This window comes from Pseudophryne corroboree, chromosome 4 (genome assembly GCF_028390025.1).
Source record: "Pseudophryne corroboree isolate aPseCor3 chromosome 4, aPseCor3.hap2, whole genome shotgun sequence".
Lineage (NCBI taxonomy): Eukaryota > Metazoa > Chordata > Amphibia > Anura > Myobatrachidae > Pseudophryne > Pseudophryne corroboree.
Genome location: NC_086447.1, coordinates 828,222,214 through 828,245,201, shown reverse-complemented (window position 1 = coordinate 828,245,201; position 22,988 = coordinate 828,222,214). Strand labels below are relative to the sequence as shown.

The window sequence follows — 22,988 nt, the reverse complement described above, 5'->3', positions numbered from 1 at the left end:
CAGTATTGATACAGTACGTGGATGATTTACTACTGTGTTCAGATTCATTAAATATTTGGGACACTGTCTAACACAAGGACTGAGACACCTGACCGCTGATAGAATTCAAGCAATTAGAGACATGACTCTGCCTCAAACCCAGCAACAGATCAGAACGTTTTTAGGAATGTGTGGGTATTGCCGTAACTGGATCCCAGGATTTTCCATTCTGGCATTACCGTTGCAGGAGATGGTTTCCTCAAACAAACCTGATCGGATTTCGCACACAGACGAGTCCGAGATGGCATTTGAGAGACTTAAACAGTGCCTAACGCAGGCGCCAGCATTAGGTATGCCAGACTATGGGAAACCCTTTGAGCTGTACGGAACAGAAAGTGCTGGTTGCGCGGCAGGCGTCCTAACCCAAAAGCACGGTGATGCCAGCAGGCCAGTAGCATACTACAGCGCTCAGCTAGATACGGTAGCGCGATCCCTCCCCACATGCTTGCGAAGCGTTGCTGCGATAGCATTGCTAGTAACGAAAAGCGAAGATGTAGTGCTAGGTCACAACCTCACAATCCATACACCACATGCAGTGTCAGCCTTGCTAAATTCTGCCCAAACCAGGCACGTCTCATCAGCGCGGTTTACAAGATGGGAATTGGCACTAATGGCCCCCGTAAACATCACCATAAGGAGATGCAGTGCATTAAATCCTGCAACATATCTCCCAGGTGTGCCTGGACAGGCACAAAGGGTGGAGGATGAGAGTGGTGGGGAAGGAGGATTTAATACAAAGGAGGACACACATGATTGTATGGAATATTTGACCCAAAATTTTACCGCAAGGCCTGACATCAGTGACAACCCACTGGAAGATGTAGATCTAACTTTCTACACGGACGGTAGTTGTCACAGACAGTCAGACTCGGGAGACTTGTGTACTGGATACGCAGTCGTAGATGACCAAGGCACCATAGAAGCTGAACCGCTAGGCCCACCTCACTCAGCCCAGGTTGCTGAACTGGTCGCCCTAACCAGAGCATGTGAATTGGCTAAGGGCAAATCAGCCAATATCTACACCGACTCTAGATACGCATTCGGGGTAGTCCATGATTTCGGAGCCCTATGGCGCCTCAGAAACTTCATGACGGCAGCTGGTACACCGGTAGCGCATGCAGCTCACATCAAAAGGCTTCTAACAGCGATACAGGAACCCGACAGAGTGGCTGTTATCAAGTGTAAAGCACACACATATAGCCAGGACCCAGTATCACTTGGTAACAGCCGAGCAGATGAAGCTGCTAAGTTAGCAGCTGGTACCCCCAGACAAACAGACACCACACAATTGATGGTATTTAATACCATCAACACACAGAAGCTGTGTGAAATGCAAAATTTGTGTTCCACACAGGAAAAGGCAGTCTGGAAGGCAAAGGGATATGGCCAGGAGTCCTCAGGACTCTGGACGGATGGACAAGGTAAACCAGTGGCCCCCAGAGCATATCTTCCATGTTTAGCTGAGGCAGCACACGGGCTGACTCATCTGGGCAAGGAGGGAATGTGCAAGTTGGTAAGAGCATATTGGTGCGCCCCAGGATTTTCATCTCATGCGAGTAAGAGAGCAATGTCATGCCTTACCTGTTTGAGAAAGAATATCGGAAAGGCAATACCAACAGAACCATCTCATATCCCACCTACAGGCGGCCCTTTTCAGGTAATACAGATTGATTTTATTCAATTACCCCCTTGTCGAAATTTGAAATATGTACTTGTTTGTATAGATGTGTTCTCAAATTGGGTCGAAGCATTTCCGGCGGCCACAAATACCGCTATGTTTACTGCTAAGAAAATTGTGCAGGAATTTGTATGTAGATATGGTATCCCTAGAATAATCGAAAGTGATAGGGGTACCCATTTTACAGGTGATGTCTTTCAAGGAATGTGTAAGTTGATGGGAATTGATAGCAAGCTGCACACTCCATACCGTCCACAGGCGAGTGCGAAGGTGGAAAGAGTGAACAGCACTATTAAAAATAAACTGAGCAAAGTTATGGCAGAAACAGGATTGACGTGGCCAGAAGCTTTACCCATTGTACTATACAGCATCAGAACCACTCCCAGGTCCCCTCTTAATCTGTCTCCCTTTGAAATCTTGTTTGGTCGACAACCGCATGTTATGATTAACCCTCAGGATGATTTGAAGTGTAACAATGAAGTGACTGTAAAATACCTGGTTAACATGAGTAAACAGCTAAGGAATCAAAATGATAATTTGAAGTTAGTGATTCCTGATTTACCAGATAGTAATTGTCATGACATTGAACCTGGGGATTATGTAATGATACGGAATTTTCTACGCTCAGGTTGCCTTATTGACAGATGGGAAGGACCATACCAAGTCTTATTGACTAGCACTACAGCATTGAAGGTTGCCGAGAGAGAGACTTGGGTTCATTCGTCCCATTGTAAGAAGGTTGCTGATCCAGAGAGGTCCCGTGATAAGGAACAGACGGTAGAGGAAGTTGTATCACTGGAGTGTCTGTTCCAGGAGGACTGAGGCGGCACCTGAGCATTGGAAATCACAAGATCAAAAGCAGTTGTCGATTCCCTGTTCCCTTTTATTGTTTTTCTCCACTTCCCATCCCCTCTCCCTCAAATTATTTTTCCCCCTTCTCATTCATCTCCGTTTCCTCCTATAAGATGGACTTGCCCCAAGAGACTGTGATCCGGATTTTCCTGTTGACCATGATGTTGACCAGAGCAGTCTGTTCCGGCGAGAGTACCATGGAGGTCGAGAGAGGTTCTGGAATGGGTTCTGATGACAAAGATGGAGGCGTAGTTTTCCAAGAACAACTTAATCAACAAGTAAAGGCGAGTATCAGAAAACGATCCGATAGTATTGACAATAGAAGGAATTGTGAAGGATTGTTAGCTGAAGAAAACTGTATCTGTAGGCTCTGTGACAACGTAGTTGAGGATGGGTGCATTAAGAAATGCCAATCCAGTTTTAATATCCACATGGACCGGCATCCATTGAGTGACTATCACTCCTTAGTGGGTAGTGTGTTAAATCAAACAGATTGTTGGGTATGCTCTCAAGTACCTCAAGGTCATAGCAAATCAGGACTAGTACCATTTCCTTTAACGGTAGGGGAGGTACTTGAGCTAAAGGGTGGGAGACCGGTGGACAGGAGGTTTAATATCTCCAGTCCTCCTAGTTTGAAGCTCCACCAATATCATGTGGATAGATCCCTAATATGTTTTAACATTACCAATCCCCGAAAGCCGGGAAATTGGGAAGTGTCATGGAGTAACCAAACCATGACCTTTTCATATAGAGCAGATAGAATGCCTACAGATACAGAGCTTATACGCCACATAGCCAGTAGAGAAAAATCTTTCCGATATAGGTATACCCTAGGAAGTAGGATTACGAGAATTGGAGAGGTATCACCAGGATACTGTGCACATATCGTACAAACTGATACGTGTACTAGACAGATGGGAGAATTAGGGGTAGGAGATTTCACATGGAGGATGTGTAATATGGTTATGTCCTACTCCGTCCCATATGTTCTCCCCGATGATGCATATTTCATATGCGGGAGGAAGGCGTATAAGTGGCTTGCCCCAAACTCTGAAGGATTGTGTTATATTGGAAAAGTACTGCCTGAGGTAATGACTGTATCACATGCCAAAATGAAAGATATACACCGTGTTGCCCAAGCTCCTTATACTCATACTCATTACGAGCACGTAGTTAAACGGCACCTGATAGAAAGAACAGAGCATCCGGCCTCTGACATGATCCATGAATCCACCGGGATTCAGTTTCTAATCGCGTTAGATTTCACTCGCACCGCCAGAGGAGTGTTGAATTATAAATACATATCTGCGCTCGCAAATTTGTTAGACAATATCACAGAAATGTATGATGACACGTTTAGGTATACTGGAAGAGAACTTCAAGCTTATAAAACAGAACTGGTCCAGCATAGAATGGTTCTTAATTATCTCACAGCAGTGACAGGTGGATATTGTGTCACACTGGCAACGCAGTACGGCGTGAAATGCTGCACATATATAACGAATAGTACCGAGGACCCGGTCGAGGTCATAGACCAAAAGATGGACGATATTCTCCAATTAAAATGGGAATTTCGCAGGAGACACAATCTCACTCTTGCTGCTGTGGGTAATGAGCTGACTGGTTGGGTGTCATGGTTGAACCCGCGAAATTGGTTCTCTGGTTTAGGAGAATGGGCTCAAGGAGTCATAATGGATGTAGGGAAGTTTCTCCTATGTATCTTAGGTGTTGTCATAACGATTGGCTTGATATTTAGATGCGGTCAGGCTTTAATGAAGTGCAAACGTCGTACCAGGGTAATGAGTCTAAGGAGTGAGGAAATTATAATTCCAATGGATTTGATTTATGACCCAACGGTAGAAACAATGATGTGATGAAAATGCGATTATACGGTCCGTTTCTTTCACCTGTTTTTCCGTTTTCTCCAAGGTAAAAAGACCCACCAGGACGAGGAATTTGATGATCCTGTATACAGACAACTGATGGATTAAAGAAGAAGTTTTGACAACCTTATACACAGATATTTGATGAACTATGCCATAGACCCCCAGTTTCCCTAGAAAATTTAAAATTACGCTAGCCCAACACTTTTGTAAGTCTATGGACATTGACAAAGCTTTTGCTCACACCTATTGGCAAAAGCCCAAAGAAGACTGCATTCAACAGACACCGAACAAGACTTCAACCGACAAATGTTCATTAACCTGACATAGAATACCACTGCATTTACCATAATTGTGTCTTATCTTCATCTCTACAACCTTCAGGTAATGACACACATAGTCGATAGGGAATACAGGCACAGATATCAGCAATCACATATTCCCCCATTCATGTATCATCAACTAAAATGTGCTTCCCCATTTTGTTACAACCACAGCCGAAAAGAGCTCGGTAAAGTTTGACAGCCCATCCACAGACCCGTACCACGGGATAAGAAGGAATTCAAATGTATACTTCGCAATACCTCGAAGCTTGATTTAAAACACACGGCACGATGATACATGACCCCCCAAACATTGATTCATACACACATGCTTCTGCTATCTCACTAGGTCATACCCTTTTTCCTACCTTCTCCTCTCCTCCCTTACCCAATCATGGAAATGTATTTACACTTGACATATATTTTTCTCGTTTTGAAATGTTTTAGGAAGTGGCAGTTATTGTTGACTGCCAAAGGGTGGACTGTCAAAGTCAGAAAAATATCACTATGCACACTGCCATATTTGCACCTCATACATGTCCGCTCTGCGCATGCGTACGCTCTCCCGTGCGTGCGCATACCCGCTGTTACGTGCACCCGCAGGTGCACGGGATGTGCATTTACGGTAGAGTTTATGTATGCGTAGCGTGCGACTCAATCGTTACATATTTTAACCATATAATGTATTTTGTAGATCATGGTCCCTTTGATAGATTCTGAAAGTTTAGTTAATGTAGCATGTTCATGGACCGAGAGATCCCTCTTTGTCTGATACAAAGGGTCAGACAAGGATTATACAGTGGTGTTTAGTATCCATCGGAAGAGTATTTAATTAGCAATATTCCGGTGTTGGTTTGAAGCGAATTAATCGCTCGTGCGAATAGTTATGGACATAAGAAGTTTATGTCCATTTACTATTATTTGCACTTACTTATCCATGCGGCGGGAAACCTAGTTTCCCACCCACCTGAGCAGTTGGAAGTAGACACAGCCCACCTGTATGAATCAACCTATGACCTTTTGTTTTAGTGCGAAGACGAATTCCTGTGTCCAATGAACAATGAGATTGTAGGGACCATTGAATTGTATTGTGTGTGGGGCATAAATAGACAAGCCGACCATATCCAGCTCACTCTCTTCAACGGTTCTCATTGCTGATAATCGGGAGCTGGATATCGAGGCGCATGCGATCGTTCCCCTTGTGCGTAAGTTTTTCTCCGCAATCATATTGTTTTTCTTGTTATTCTGAGCCATATCTCTCTATCTCTCTCTCTCTCTCTCTCTTCCTCTTTCTCTCTCGTATTCCCTTAAACGTAATAGTATTGTATTGTATTTCCTGTGTAGTTATCTGGTTAGTTAGTCTGTTATATTGTAGTGTATGACTTGTACTGTATTATTCTTTTTGCAAGTATAACATTCATATAAGGCGTTAGACCCTAAGCCCGGTAGTTGTGTATTTCTTATAGTGTTAAGTATTCTCAGAGCGTCGGTGACGCTCGAACAGCTTTTAAGTTAATAAGGTTACACTGTGTTGCATCTACACCCTATCTCTACACTAAGGTTTTACTGCATATTACATTGTTTATGGTTTAGATATAAAGGTTTAACATTGTGAGCGTCTGCGCCGCTGGTGATCTCCTCGTGGTCCCGAGCGTCCGCTACGCTATAGCGAACCATTACGTTAGTCGGCAGCCAATAGCGTGCCTGCCTGTGATCTCTTGGCCGTGAGCGAACGTGACGCTTGAGCGTCTCGACCACGGCTAAGCGATTGTTACGCAACGTGCGTACCCTTACGGTACTCCATACGTCAATAGCGTACAGTGTTCTTAGACCTCTTAAAGGGTTTTAAATAAGATAAATATTTAGCTTTATCAATTATGCTCAGGCACCCGAAGCATAATCCCTGACAAGTGCCAGCATCAGGGGGAGGAGCACGCTGCATTGGGGCTAATTGGATAGCCCCCAGCAATACAAATTACCCGCAGTCATTTACCGGGAGTAATTGTATACCCCCCAAGTGTTCCAGTCAAGCAGTTTTGAAAAATCCTAACATTAAGGGTTCATTAACATTTCTCCACTGATAATGCATTTTGCAGCCACTGACTAATTACAGAAAATTGCATTTAAAATCAATTGAACTGTTTCTCACATTCCCACCAATGTATACTCAAATTTTAATTCCAGACTTAAAACAACCTATTTCTCATGTGTTAATGCATGCTGTCAGCGCAATATATTATATTCATAAAACCTCAGCTCTGCAAAAGGACATTGAAAATCTAAAGCACTATACAAATATGATAATGTAAGTGTCTGTGCCCATCTCTATATTCTGTGTTTTGTTCTATGCATAGAAACATTTGCCAAGAAGCACAAAATCAAAGAGAATGTTTTCACTTCAAAGTTGTGATAATGTTTCAGGTGCAGTTTCACAGTACAGACGAGGACTGACCTGTATGTATTGCTCCAATGTACAGCTGAAGAACATAAGAATATTACAGAATTCAGAAGAAACTGGACTGGTATGCAGGGAATTCCAGGCTACAGCATAGACCAGAGATTCCCAACCTCAGTCCTCCAGGCACACTAACAATCCAGGTTTTAAGGCTACCCATGATTGAGCAGATGGTTAGATGAAAATAACGGAGGTACCAAATCAGTCACCTGTGTTCATGTAATGCTATCTTTAAAACCTGGACTATTAGTGTTCCCAGAGAATCGAGGTTTGGAAACACTGGCATGTAAAAGTATGAGTTAGCAGCAGGCAATTGGAAAAGCAGGGAATTGGGCAATTAATAAATGCTGTGGATGATAAAATCATCTGTGCAAGCATCTATGGTTGGTCTGGGCGTCAGACAAGACCAAAGCCTACCTCCTTTGCCTGATCCAGTTTTTTCCTCCTACTTCCTTAAACCCTATGTATCTCCACAACCCACCCACTACTCACCTTTAGGATGTAAACTGTCATGAGAAAATAAGAATTTACTCACCGGTAATTCTATTTCTCGTAGTCCGTAGTGGATGCTGGGTACTCCGTAAGGACCATGGGGGAATAGACGGGCTCCGCAGGAGACTGGGCACTCTAAAAGAAAGATTAGGTACTATCTGGTGTGCACTGGCTCCTCCCTCTATGCCCCTCCTCCAGACCTCAGTTAGGGAAACTGCTCCCAGCATCCACTACGGACTACGAGAAATAGAATTACCGGTGAGTAAATTCTTATTTTCTCTGACGTCCTAGTGGATGCTGGGTACTCCGTAAGGACCATGGGGATTATACCAAAGCTCCCAAACGGGCGGGAGAGTGCGGATGACTCTGCAGCACCGCCTGAGCAAACTCAAGGTCCTCCTCAGCCAGGGTATCAAACTTGTAGAATTTTGCAAACGTGTTTGACCCCGACCAGGTAGCAGCTCGGCAAAGTTGTAATGCCGAGACCCCTTGGGCAGCCGCTCAAGAAGAGCCCCCTTCCCCGTGGAATGGGCTTTTACTGATTTAGGATGCGGCAGTCCAGCCGCAGAATGTGCAAGTTGAATCGTGCTACAGATCCAGCGAGCAATAGACTGCTTAGAAGCAGGAGCACCCAGCTTGTTGGGTGCATGCAGGATAACAGCGAGTCAGTATTTCTGACTCTAGCCGTCCTGGAAACATAGATTTTCAGGGCCCGGACTACATCCAGCAACTTGGAGGCCTCCAAGTCCCGAGTAGCCGCAGGCACCACAATAGGTTGGTTCAAATGAAACGCTGATACCACCTTAGGGAGAAATTGGGGACGAGTCCTCAATTCAGCCCTGTCCATATGGAAGATCAGATATGGGCTTTCACATGACAAAGCCGCCAATTCTGACACACGCCTAGCCGAAGCCAAGGCCAAATATATATATGACCACTTTCCACGTGAGATACTTCAACTCCACGTTCTGAAGTGGCTCAAAACAATGTGATTTTAGGAAATCCAACACTACGTTGAGATCCCAAGGTGCCACTGGAGGCACAAAAGGGGGCGGAATATGCAGCACTCCCTTAACAACGTCTGAACTTCAGGCAGCGTCTTTCCTAGCCTTTAACAGCGTAGGAATCACTTCATCTGGAACGCCCTTTTTCCGTTCGGATCCGGCGTTCAACCGCCAAGCCTTCAAACGCAGCCGCGGTAAGTCTTGGAACAGACAGGGCCCCTGCAGTAACAGGTCCTGTCTGAGAGACAGAGGCCATGGGTCCTCCGAGATCATTTCTTGTAGTTCTGGGTACCAAGTTCTTCTTGGCCAATCCGGAACTACGAGTATAGTTCTTACTCTTCTTTTACTTACTATCCTCAGTACCTTGGGTATGAGAGGAAGAGGAGGGAACACATCAACTGACTGGTACACCCACGGTGTCACTAGTGCGTCCACAGCTATCGCCTGAGGGTCTCTTGACCTGACGCAATATTTTTTAGCTTTTTTGTTGAGGCGGGACGCCATCATGTCCACCTGTGGCCGTTCCCAACGGTTCACAATCTGCGTGAAGACTTCTGGATGAAGTCCCCACTCTCCCGGGTGGAGGTCGTGCCTGCTGAGGAAGTCTACTTCCTAGTTTTCCACACCCGGAATGAACACTGCTGACAGTGTTAGCACGTGATACTCCGCCCATCGGAGAATCCTTGTGGCTTCTGCCAACGCCATCCTGCTTCTTGTGCCGCCTTGTCGGTTTACATGGGCGACAGCCGTGATGTTGTCTGACTGAATCAGCACCGGCTGGTTTTGAAGCAGGGGTTCTGCTTGCCTTAGGGCATTGTAACTGGCCCTTAGGTCCAGAATATTTATGTGTAGGGAAGTCTCCTGACTCGACCATTGTCCTTGGAAATTTCTTCCCTGAGTGACTGCTCCCCAACCTCTGAGGCTTGCATCCGTGGTCACCAGGACCCAGTCCTGAATGCCGAATCTGCGGCCCTCGAGAAGATGAGCACTCTGCAGCCACCACAGCAGAGACACCCTGGCCCTCGGGGACAGGGTGATCAGCCGATGCATCTGAAGATGCGATCCTCACTTGTCTAACAGGTCCCACTGAAAGTTCCTTGCATGGAACCTGCCGAAGGGAATTGCTTCGTAAGAAGCTACCATCTTTTCCAGGACTCGCGTGCAATGATGCACCGACACCTGTTCTTGGTTTCAGGAGGTCTCTGACCAGAGATGACAACTCCTTGGCCTTCTCCTCCGGGAGAAACACCTTCTTCTGTTCTGTGTCCAGAAACATGCCCAATATCAGCAGACGCGTCGTAGGAACCAGCTGCGACTTTGGGATATTCAGAATCCCGCCGTGCTGTTGTAGCACTTCCTGAGAGAGTGCTACTCCGATCAACGACTGCTCCTTGGACCTCGCCTTTATAAGGAGATCGTCCAAGTACGGGATAATTATAACTCCCTTCTTTCGAAGGAGTATCATCATTTTGGCTATTACCTTGGAACACACCCTCGGTGCCGTGGACAGACCAAACGGCAACGTCTGGAATTGGTAATGGCAGTAATGTACCACAACCTTGAGGTACTCCTGGTGAGGTGGGTAAATGGGGACATATAGGTAAGCATCCATGATGTCCAGTGATACCATGTAATCCCCCTCTTCCAGGCTTGCAATAACCGCCCTGAGCGATTCCATTTTGAACTTGAACTTCCTTATATAAGTGTTCAAGGATTTCAAATCTAGAATGGGTCTCACCGAACCGTCTGGTTTCGGTACCACAAACATTGTGGAATAGTAACCCCGCCCCTGTTGAAGGAGGGGAACTTGTATTATCACCTGCTGGAGGTACAGCTTGTGAATTGCCGCCAGTACTACCTCCCTGTCCTGGGGAGTAGCTGGCAAGGCTGATTTGAGGTAACGCGAGGGGGAGACGCCTCGAATTCCAGCTTGTATCCCTGAGATACCACTTGTAGAACCCAGAGATCCACCTGTGAGCGAACCCACTGGTCGCTGAAGTTCCGGAGACGCACCTCCACCGCACCTGGCTCCGTCTGTGGAGCCCCAGCGTCATGCGGTGGACGTAGTAGAAGCAGGGGAGGATTTTTGTTCCTGGGAACTGGCTGTCTGGTGCAGCTTTTTCCCTCTCCCCCTGCCTCTGGGCAGAAAGGAAGCACCTTCGATCCGCTTGCCTTTCTGAGGCCGAAAGGACTGTACCTGATAGTACGGTGCTTTCTTAGGTTGTGAGGGAGCCTGAGGTAAAAATGTCGATTTCCCAGCTGTTGCTGTGGATACGAGGTCCGAGAGACCATCCCCAAACAATTCCTCACCCTTATAAGGCAAAACCTCCATGTGCCTTTTAGAATCAGCATCACCTGTCCACTGCCGGGTCCATAATACCCTCCTGGCAGAAATGGACATTGCATTAATTCTAGATGCCAGCCGGCAAATATCCCTCTGTTCATCCCTCATATGTAAGACGACGTCTTTAATATGCTCTATGGTTAGCAACATAGTATCCCTGTCGAGGGTATCCATATTATCTGACAGGGTATCAGACCACGCTGCAGCAGCACTACACATCCATGCTGAAGCAATTGCAGGTCTCAGTATAGTACCTGAGTGTGTATATACAGACTTCAGGATAGCCTCCTGCTTTCTATCAGCAGGCTCCTTCAAGGCGGCCGTATCCTGAGACGGCAGTGCCACCTTTTATGACAAGCGTGTGAGCGCCTTATCCACCCTAGGAGATATCTCCCAACGTGACCTATCCTCTGGCGGGAAAGGGTACGCCATCAGTAACTTTTTAGAAATTACCAGTTTCTTATCGGGGGAACCCCACGCTTCTTCACACACTTCATTCAACTCATCTGATGGGGGAAAAAACACTGGCTGCTTTTTCTCCCCAAACATAATACCCTTTTTAGTGGTACCTGGGTTAATGTCAGAAATGTGCAATACATTTTTTATTGCCGTAATCATGCAACGTATGCCCCTTGTGGATTGTGTATATGTCTCATCCTCGTCGACACTGGAGTCAGACTCCGTGTCGACATCTGTGTCTGCCATCTGAGGTAGCGGGCGTTTGTGAGCCCCTGATGGTCTTTGAGACGCCTGGGCAGGCACGGGCTGAGAAGCCGGCTGTCCCACGGCTGTTACGTCATCCAGCCTTTTATGTAAGGAGTTGACACTGTCGGTTAATACCTTCCACATATCCATCCACTCTGGTGTCGACCCCGCAGGGGGTGACATCACACTTATCGGCACCTGCTCCGCCTCCACATAAGCCTCCTCATCAAACATGTCGACACAGCCGTACCGACACACCGCACACACACAGGGAATGCTCTGACTGAGGACAGGACCCCACAGAGTCCTTTGGGGAGACAGAGAGAGAGTATGCCAGCACACACCACAGCGCTATATAAACAGGGATTTACACTACACAGTGATTTTCCCTATAGCAGCTATAATACACAGTTTTGCGCCTAAATTTAGTGCCCCCCCTCTCTTTTTTACCCTATTGAGCCTGGAAACTGCAGGGGAGAGCCTGGGGAGCGTCCTTCCAGCAGAGCTGTGAAGAGAAAATGGCGCCAGTGTGCTGAGGGAGATAGCCCCACCCCTTTTTCGGCGGGCTTCTCCCGCTCTTTATATTAATATTATGGCAGGGGATTTTTACACATATATAGTTTATTAGACTATATTATGTGTTTTTTGCCATTTTAAGGTAATCTAATTGCAGCCCAGGGCGCCCCCCCCCCCAGCGCCCTGCACCCATCAGTGACCGGAGTATGTGGTGTGTATGGGGAGCAATGGCGCACAGCTGCAGTGCTGTGCGCTACCTTAATGAAGACCGGAGTCTTCAGCCGGCGATTTCCAGGACGTTCTTCTTGCTTCTGGCTCTGCAAGGGGGACGGCGGCGCGGCTCCGGGACCGGACGACCGAGGCTGGGCCTCTGTTCGATCCCTCTGGAGCTAATGGTGTCCAGTAGCCTAGAAGCCCAAGCTAGCTGCAAGCAGGTAGGTTTGCTTCTCTCCCCTAAGTCCCTCGTAGCAGTGAGTCTGTTGCCAGCAGATCTCACTGAAAATAAAAAACCTAATAAATACTTTCTTTTCTAGGAGCTCAGGAGAGCCCCTAGTGTGCAACCAGCTCGAGCCGGGCACAGATTCTAACTGAGATCTGGAGGAGGGGCATAGAGGGAGGAGCCAGTGCACACCAGATAGTACCTAATCTTTCTTTTAGAGTGCCCAGTCTCCTGCGGAGCCCGTCTACTCCCCATGGTCCTTACGGAGTACCCAGCATCCACTAGGACGTCAGAGAAATGTCCGTCCTTCTCTTGTTCCATTCCTTCCCTTATCTCATAAAGCTAGGTACACACTATGACATAGTGCAACCCAGCAACGCAACCATACATCTTACGTTTTATTGCTTTTGATAAAATAAGTGTTTGCAAGAATGAAATGAAAGTGAGCCGAAAGAAAGCAACGCGCTCCACAGTTACAGTGACTAAGAACCGTCACAGTAGATAGATACATCATACAAACCTTTACCCATTGCCTTCATTGGAGATCTTGGTGCTGCTATAACTGGGCGGTTAGCATAGAAAGCAGATTTGCCCATATTCCCTGTCTCCTTGGGTGCTTGCATTGGCGCTTGCTCAATACTAGAGGGGAAAGAGCTGTCGGGAGTTGTCAGGTGCATCTAGGGGACTTGGCACTTCGATTTGCTCATAGTGTAAATAGGAGACTTTCCATCACCTTAATCAGAAAGTGGTGGCAATATGGTAGGGCTTCACCTGGACTTTATCATGATCTAATTAATTACCTGTTTAATGTATTGACATACATTACTGACTTTGCGCTTTGGCAGGGATTTACATTTAACATCAGACTCCTGGGTGTATATTTACTAAAGTGCGGGTTTAGAGAAGTGGAGATGTTGCCCATGACAACAAATCGGATTCTAGCTATTATCTTCTAGAAGGTGCTAGAAAAAATAAGATTTTACTCACCGGTAAATCTATTTCTCGTAGTCCGTAGTGGATGCTGGGACTCCGTAAGGACCATGGGGAATAGCGGCTCCGCAGGAGACTGGGCACAACTAAAGAAAGCTTTAGGACTACCTGGTGTGCACTGGCTCCTCCCACTAAGACCCTCCTCCAGACCTCAGTTAGGATACTGTGCCCGGAAGAGCTGACACAAATAGGAAGGATTTTGAATCCCGGGTAAGACTCATACCAGCCACACCAATCACACCGTATAACTCGTGATACTACACCCAGTTAACAGTATGAAATATAACTGAGCCTCTCAACAGATGGCTCAACAATAACCCTTTAGTTAGGCAATAACTATAAACAAGTATTGCAGACAATCCGCACTTGGGATGGGCGCCCAGCATCCACTACGGACTACGAGAAATAGATTTACCGGTGAGTAAAATCTTATTTTCTCTGACGTCCTAAGTGGATGCTGGGACTCCGTAAGGACCATGGGGATTATACCAAAGCTCCCAAACGGGCGGGAGAGTGCGGATGACTCTGCAGCACCGAATGAGCAAACTCTAGGTCCTCCTCAGCCAGGGTATCAAACTTGTAGACTGTTGCAAAAATGTTTGAACCCGACCAAGTAACAGCTCGGCAAAGTTGTAAAGCCGAGACCCCTCGGGCAGTCGCCCAAGAAGAGCCCACTTTCCTCGTGGAATGGGCTTTTACAGATTTAGGGTGCGGCAGTCCAGCCGCAGCATGTGCAAGTTGAATCGTGCTACAGATCCAGCAAGCAATAGTCTGCTTCGAAGCAGGAGCACCCAGCTTGTTGGGTGCATACAGGATAAATAGCGAGTCAGTTTTCCTGACTCCAGCCGTCCTGGAAACATATACTTTTCAGGGCCCTGACTACGTCCAGTAACTTGGAATCCTCCAAGTCCCAAGTAGCCGCAGGCACCACAATAGGTTGGTTCACATGAAAAACTGATACCACCTTAGGAAGGAATTGGGAACGAGTCCTCAATTCCGCCTTATCCATATAAAATACAGATAAGGGCTTTTGTATGACAAAGCCGCCAATTCTGATACACGCCTGGCCGACGCCACGGCCCACAGCATGACCCCTTTCCACGTGAGGTATTGTAGCTCCACGGATTTAAGTGGCTCAACCCAATGCGACTTCAGGAAATCCAACACCACGTTGAGATCCCACGGTGCCACTTGAGGCACAAACGGGGGCTGACCATGCAGCACTCCCTTAACAAAAGTCCGAACTTCAGGCAGTGAAGCCAGTTCTATTTTGGAAGAAAATCGATAGAGCCGAAATCTGGACCTTCATGGAACCCAATTTTAGGCCCATAGTCACCTCTGACTGTAGGAAGTGCAGAAATCGACCTAGCTGAAATTTCTCCTTTGGGGCCTTCCTAGCCTCACAGCACGCAACATATTTCCACCATATGCGGTTATAATGGTTTGCGTTCACTTCTTTCCTAGCTTTAAATAGCGTAGGGATAACTTCCTCCGGAATGCCCTTTTCCTTCAGGATCCGGCGTTCAACCGCCATGCCGTCAAACGCAGCCGCGGTACGTCTTGGAACAGACAGGCCCCCTGCTGCAGCAGGTCCTGTCTGAGCGGCAGAGGCCATGGGTCCTCTGAGATCATTTCTTGGAGTTCTGGTTACCAAGCTCTTCTTGGCCAACCCGGAACAATGAGTATAGTTCTTACTCCTCTCCTTCATATTATTCTCATTACCCTGGGTAAGAGAGGCAGAGAAGGGAACACATACACCGACTGGTACACCCACGGTGTTACCAGAGCGTCCACAGCTATCGCCTGAGGGTCGCTTGACCTGGCGCAATATCTTTGTAGCTTTTTGTTGAGGCGGGACGCCATCATGTCCACCTGTGGCCTTTCCCAACTGTGTACAATCATTTGGAAAACTTCTGGATGAAGTCCCCACTCTCCCGGGTGGAGGTCGTGTCTTCTGAGAAAGTCTGCTTCTCAGTTGACCACTCCGGGAATGAACACTGCTGACAGTGCTAACACATGATTTTCCGCCCATCGGAGAACCCTTGTGGCTTCTGCCATCGCCATCCTGCTTCTTGTGCCGCCCTGTCGGTTTACATGAGCGACCGCCGTGATGTTGTCTGACTGGATCAGCACCGGCCGGTGTTGAAGCAGGGGTCTAGCCTGACTTAGGGCATTGTAAATGGCCCTTAGTTCCAGAATATTTATGTGTAGGGAAGTCTCCTGACTTTTCCATAGCCTTGGAAGTTTCTTCCCTGTGTGACTGCCCCCCAGCCTCGAAGGCTGGCATCCGTTGTCACCAGGACCCAGTCCTGTATGCCGAATCTGCGGCCCCCTAGAAGATGAGCACTCTGCAGCCACCACAACAGCGACACCCTGGCCCTTGGAGACATGGTTATCCGCCGATGCATCTGAAGATGCGACCCGGACCACTTGTCCAACAGATCCCACTGGAAAATCCTTGCATGGGACCTGGCGAATGGAATTTCTTTGTAAGAAGCTACCATCCTTCCCAGGGCTTGCGTGCATTGATGCACCGACACCTGTATACGTATTAGGAGGTCTCTGTCTAGAGACGACAACTCCTTGGACTTCTCCCCGGGAGAAACCCTTTTTATCCTGACAACTCCTTGGACTTCTCCCCGGGAGAAACCCTTTTTATCCTGTTCTGTGTCCAGAACCATACCCAGGAACAGTAGACGCGTCGTAGGGACCAGCTGCGACTTTGGAATATTCAGAATCCAGCCGTGCTGTTGTAGCACTTCCCGAGATAGTGCTACTCCGCCGAACAACTGCTCCCTGGACCTCGCCTTTATAAAGAGATCGTCCAAGTACGGGATAATTATTTCGGCCATTACCTTGGTAAATACCTCTGTGCCGGGGACAGACCAACGGCAACGTCTGGAATTGGTAATAACAATCCTGTACCACAATTTTGAGGTACTCCTGGTGAAGAGGGTAAATAGGGACATGCAGGTAAGCATCCTTGATGTCCAGTGATACCATGAAATTCTCCAGGCTTGCAATAATCGCCCTGAGCGATTCCATTTTGAACTTGAACCTTCGTATATAAGTGTTCAAGGCTTTCAATTTTAGAATGGGTCTCACCGAACCGTCCGGTTTCGGTACCACAACATTTTGGAATAGTAACCCCGGCCTTGTTGAAGGAGGGGTACCTTGATTTCACCTGCTGGAAGTATAGCTTGTGAATTGCCGCCAGTACTAGCTTTCTCCGAGGGCAGCAGGCAAGGCTGATGTGAGGTAACGGCGAGGGGGAGTCGCCTCGAACTCCAGCCTGTATCCCTGTGATACTATTTGCAGAACCTAGGGATCCACCTGTGGGCAAGCCCACTGGTCCCTGAAGTTCCCGAGACGCGCCCCTACCGCACCTGTCTCCACCTGTGGAGCCCCAACGTCATGCGGTGGACTCAGAGGAAGCGGGGGAAGATTTTTGATCCTGGGAACTGGCTGCTGGTGCAGCTTTTTCCTTCTCCCCTTGTCTCTGTGCAGAAAGGAAGCGCCTTTGACCCGCTTGCTTTTCTGAAGCCGAAAGGACTGTACCTGAAAATACAGTGCTTTCTTAGGCTGTGAGGAAACCTGAGGTAAAAATTTTTCTTCCCAGCTGTTGCTGTGGATACGAGGTCCCAGAGACCATCCCCAAACAATTCCTCACCCTTATAAGGCAGAATCTCCATGTGCCTTTTATAGGCAGCATCACCTGTCCACTGCCGGGTTTCTAATACCCTCCTGGCAGAATGGACATTGCATTAATTCTGGATGCCAGCCGGCAAATATCCCTCTGTGCATCCTTTATATCTAAGACGACGTCTTTAATATGCTCTATGTTAGCAAACTATTATCCCTGTCTTAGAGTATTAATATTATCTGACTGGGTATCAGACCACGCTGCAGCAGCACTATTTATGCTGTGGCAATTGCAGGTCTCAGTATATAACCTGAGTGTGTATATACAGACTTCAGGATAGCCTCCTGCTTTTTATCAGCAGGCTCCTTCAAGGTGGCCGTATCCTAAGACGGCAGTGCCACCTTTTTTGACAAACGTGTGAGCGCCTTATCCACCCTAAGGGATATCTCCCAACGTGACCTATCCTCTGGCGGGAAAGGGTACGCCATCAGTAACTTTTAGAAATTACCAGTTTCTTATCGGGGGATCCCACGCTACTTTACACACTTCATTCATTCATCTGATGGGGGAACAAAACACTGGCTGCTTTTTCTCCCCAAAAATAAAACCCCTTTTATGTGGTACTTGGGTTCATGTCAGAAATGCGTAACACATTTTTCATTGCCGAGATCATGTAACGGATGTTCCTAGTGGATTGTGTATATGTCTCAACCTCGTCGACACTGGAGTCAGACTCCGTGTCGACATCTGTGTCTGCCATCTGAGGTAACGGGCGCTTTTTTGAGCCCCTGATGGCCTTTGAGACGCCTGGGCAGGCGCGGGCTGAGAAGCCGGCTGTCCCACAGCTGTTTTACGTCATCCAGCCTTCTATGTAAGGAGTTGACATTGTCGGTTAATACCTTCCACCTATCCATCCACTCTGGTGTCGGCCCCACAGGGGGCGACATCCCATTTATCGGCCTCTGCTCCACCTCCACGTAACCTTCCTCATCCCACATGTCGACACAGCCGTACCGACACAGCACACACACAGGGAATGCTCTGACTGAGGACGGGACCCCACAAAGTCCTTTGGGGAGACAGAGAGAGAGTATGCCAGCACACACCAGAGCGCTATATAATGCAGGGATTAAATTTAACACTATATCTGAGTGATTTTTCCCCCAATAGCTGCTTGTATAAACAATATTGCGCCTAAATTTAGTGCCCCCCCTCTCTTTTTAACCCTTTGAGCCTGAAAACTACAGGGGAGAGCCTGGGGAGCTGTCTTCCAGCTGCACTGTGAAGAGAAAATGGCGCCAGTGTGCTGAGGGAGATAGCCCCGCCCCTTTTTCGCGGACTTTTCTCCCGCTTTTTTATGGATTCTGGCAGGGGTATTTATCATATATATATATATATATATATATATATATATATATATATATATATATATATATAGCCTCTGGGGCTATATATTGTGATATATTTGCCAGCCAAGGTGTTTTATTGCTGCTCATGGCGCCCCCCCCCAGCGCCCTGCACCCTCAGTGACCGGAGTGTGAAGTGTGTATGAGGAGCAATGGCGCACAGCTGCAGTGCTGTGCGCTACCTTGGTGAAGACTGATGTCTTCTGCCGCCGATTTTCCGGACTCTTCTTGCTTCTAGCTCTGTAAGGGGGCCGGCGGCGCGGCTCCGGGACCGAACATCAATGGCCGGTTCCATGCGGTCGATCCCTCTGGAGCTAATGGTGTCCAGTAGCCTAAGAAGCCCAAGCTACCACCAGTTAGGTAGGTTCGCTTCTTCTCCCCTTAGTCCCTCGCTGCAGTGAGTCTGTTGCCAGCAGATCTCACTGTAAAATAAAAAACCTAAAATATACTTTCTTTCTAGGAGCTCAGGAGAGCCCCTAGTGTGCATCCAGCTCAGCCGGGCACAAGAATCTAACTGGGGTCTGGAGGAGGGTCTTAGTGGGAGGAGCCAGTGCACACCAGCTAGTCCTAAAGCTTTCTTTAGTTGTGCCCAGTCTCCTGCGGAGCCGCTATTCCCCATGGTCCTTACGGAGTCCCAGCATCCACTTAGGACGTCAGAGAAATTATAAGTTGAATCTGATTGGTTGCTATGGGAAAAATCTCTGCTGCTATTAACCTGCTCTTTAGTAAATATACCCCCTGGATCTTCAACTAGGATCGGGCAACTAGCATGGAAAATATTTCACTTGCCTGCCTGGAAAAGCTGATGGACATTCACAGTATCAAAGTCTAAAGGGCCCCATACACTAGGACGATGATGCCCGATTTCAGACATTCAGCCCGATATATCGGATGAAATCGGGGATTTTGGAGGCGTTTCCGATCCGATCCGATGTGCGTTCCCGTGAGCATCGGATCAGATCCTTCAGATTGAGTGTGCTGCACAGTCAATCTGGTCCGAACCCGCAGGCATGGCTGGGATCGCCCAAGATACATCGTATGCAAAAGGACAGCATACGATGTATCCTGGGCGATCCTGCTCACCGGGAGGCGGGCAGGGGTGATCGCCTGCGACATGTCAGATGGACATGTCGCAGTAGTGTATGGGGTCCTTTTGGCTTCTGGACAAGAGAATGTAGTCCCACTATAAATGTTGCATAATGTTGTTATTGTGTTTAGTTTTATAGGTAAACTTGACTATGTAAATAAATAAACAGAAACCCCGGGCAGCTACATCACCATAATCCCGTGCTGTTAGGTTTTATTTCTCATATACATGTGTGATGTGTGGAATCTGTTAAACTGATACACAGAAATGTTAAAAAAGCTAAAAAATCAAAAAGTAGATAATTTCTCATGAAAAAAAAATTTTTCTTAATTTTTGATGATTTGTAGGATGCCACAAAAATTCCACCCTGACGTATAGAGTGGTAGTACAAAAGGGATAAATGTAACGCATGTAAAAATATAACACTATGTCCTAAAACAACAAGTAGTATTCATACACAAATACAGTAACGTAACAATGAGGGTAATATAGAACCAGTAACATTATAATGATCTCATTGCTGGCTTAAATGGGATCTGTTTTTTATGTTGACCACTATTGGCCGACATGGTCAATAGGTCAACATGGAAAATGGTCGACGTGAGTCACAATTTTTTTTTTCTTCTCATTTTTTTTTTCTTTTTCCCTTTTTCATACTTTACAATCCACGTGGACTACGATTTGGAATAGTAACCTGTGTCAAGTGCAGCGGTGCACTAATTGGGGTTCCCGGTCACTTTACGAAGAAAACACCAATTTAAAAAAACAACAACAAAAAAACAACTCATGTTGACCTTGTTCATGTCGGCCTAATGACCGTGTTGACCTAATTCAGGTGTCGACCTAGTCACTGTCGACCAATAGTGGTCAACCTAATGACTGTCGACCATGTTACTGCCGACCCTATGATCCACACCCGGCTTAAATACAGAAGCATAGTGAAGGAAACAAGATATAAAGCAGCAAAACTGGATAATGAGCAAACAAAAACAAGGATAAATTTGGATATAAGGCTTGGAAACGAGAGAAAGCAAGGTTAGCAAAGAGAAAGGAGGACTCAGGTTTTCACAGCGATCTTCTAAAATGGAGAGATTTTCCACAAAGTCCCAAGTATTCTGAATAATAGATCACATACCTATAAAAGTGTAACCATTAAGTGAATACCTCTTGGAGAATGATCTGCTGTCTTATAAATATTTGAATGGTGAGTATTGGAAAGTATTCTTTTACAAACCCATCTGTAAAGGTGGTCTTTACTTTGCAGAGCGCTGTGTACTTGAAATGCCGATGATACTTTATAAGCCACAGCAGGACGCCGTTCTCTGCATTAAATCCATCGAAAATATCTAAAGTCTACTTTATGTTTGTGTTCCCAGTTTTCATGGAGAAGTCCTGAGGTGTAGTCTGAATACGTTACTGAAAGGCAGGAGTGCGGTAATAGATAAAGATTCCATAGCTGAATTTTGACAATGGTTTTGTGTGAAATCCTGCCTCTGCGTTGAAACATGACTAATAAAGCTATTATGGTAACTGTGCAACAGTTAGCTTGTCGTATCTTATTTTCCCATTAAGCTAGGCATTTTATAAGTGAATAAAGATAATAGCGCACAAGTTGATTAGCAATTTATGCAAATACCATATGTACTTCTGCACGCTGAGAACTTCTACAGTTGTAATTACAAAAATGAAACACACTTATATAAATATATATATATTGTGACAGGAATCGCATAGATGGAGTATAATCCAACACACTTTATTTCCATCTCGCGCAGGATACAGCTTTACATGCAGGTTTTGCAGGTCAGGTTTTACAGGCAGTTCTTTAAACAGCAGAATAACATTATTGGTTCTGGTAATCGCAAACCGTGCATATTCCAAATGGCTCCTAATGTAACCTCAGACTCCCATCTATCCCCTGACCACTTGCTGGCATGAGGAACCCTCAAGAACCCTCAACTAGTGAACAAAACACATTTTTAAAGACCGTAGACAAGGTGAATTGATTAGCCCAGCTGTGGGTTACAAGACTCGGCTAAAGCCCTGACTGGATTCCATCAGACCTGTTGCTGCTGTTCCTAACTTGTAAAAGTCCGCTCCTACACATTAACCTCATGTGGCATCATGATGTCCCTGCCACAGTGTGTGTGTGTGTGTGTGTGTATAGATATAGATATATATTATGCACACAAATATTCCTAAGCGCCACGGATATATATTTTAGTTATCACACTATATATAGTTGACACTCCCACTTAAAGTAAACTGTGGTGTCTGCTCCAACCCCGAATAAAAGCAAGTGGTGGTAGGTCACTTGGATAGGGTAAGGATGGAGAAGTTAGGGCGACTACTAGTGTCAGTTATTATATATACACACAATCTAAACCAGTATGTGTAGTAAAAAGGTAATTCTTTAGTATATAAAAAATTTTATTTATAACAATAAGACAGCAAGGTTTAAAATATGTCACACAGGATCATATAAAACAGACCCAAAAAATTGAAACAGGTGGAAAAAAAACCCGTTTCGTCCGCTGGACTTTGTCAAGGGGTAGAGAGGGAAAGGAACTAGACTGGTATAAATACCCTTTTTAACTACAAAGAGAGGAAGTGACATCACTTCCTGTGGGGCACTGATGCTGATGGTTGCGTTCATCTAGGCCAATACATTTATTTTCAAAAGCATACTTTCAAGAAAATGGCCGCCGCTGACCATTTCAATAGGCACTAGGCAGCTGATCTCCGGAAGTGCATCACCGGAAGGAGGGGTGCGTTCCACAAGGCGGAAGAAGTAACCCCAACCGGGATCTAGACAGGAAGTACGTAACCGGAAGTAGATGAAAATGTCAGCTGCAACGCGGAAATGACAATTCCAGCCCCTGGACATGCTCAGTCAGTCCAACAGGACACAGGAAGTGGGACGGAAATTCCAGCACCTGGACATGCTCAGTCAGTCCTACAGGACACAAGAAGTGGGGCGGAAATGACGATTCCAGGACAGAACAAGAAGTCCCGGACTCATAAGTTTCTTTATATTATTGGACACTTTTTATAGTGAATATTTAGCTTTCAAAGTTATACACATTATCATTGTCCCTCTACCTTACCGTCTGTATAATTTATTTTATAATA

General features: G+C 46.4%; 1 long non-coding RNA gene across 1 annotated transcript; it reads left to right on the top strand.

Annotated features, from left to right (window-relative positions):
- Window positions 1–7,148: 7,148 nt before the first annotated feature.
- LOC134911813 (uncharacterized) lies at window positions 7,149–21,394 on the top strand. The gene is made up of 2 exons (XR_010176862.1): window positions 7,149–7,297; window positions 20,547–21,394. It is a non-coding gene; the product is annotated as an uncharacterized LOC134911813 (long non-coding RNA).
- The last annotated feature ends 1,594 nt before the right edge of the window (window positions 21,395–22,988 follow it).